Genomic DNA, 257 nt, shown 5'->3' with positions numbered 1-257 from the left:
TTTACATATAAGAACATAAAGAAAAATCATCTGGTCTTCATCATTATTACACCATGTCATTGTTTATTTCACAGAAACTAAGTGAAAATACAAAAGCAGTGTATGAAAAACTAGAAGCACTCTGCTGCAACTGCGTTAATTGTTTTCTGTATGTCAGATTCTCATTGCTTCGGTTTCTCTGCAACCGTCTCTGTTCCCTCCTTTTTTTATTGTCTTGCATCTGTTTTCTCATTTTATGCTGTTTTTGCAGGAATCAA

This window comes from Pundamilia nyererei, unplaced genomic scaffold, assembly GCF_000239375.1.
Source record: "Pundamilia nyererei isolate P.nyererei 1_Seehausen unplaced genomic scaffold, PunNye1.0 scaffold00116, whole genome shotgun sequence".
NCBI classification, from domain to species: domain Eukaryota; kingdom Metazoa; phylum Chordata; class Actinopteri; order Cichliformes; family Cichlidae; genus Pundamilia; species Pundamilia nyererei.
This window is presented reverse-complemented; position numbering follows the sequence as displayed.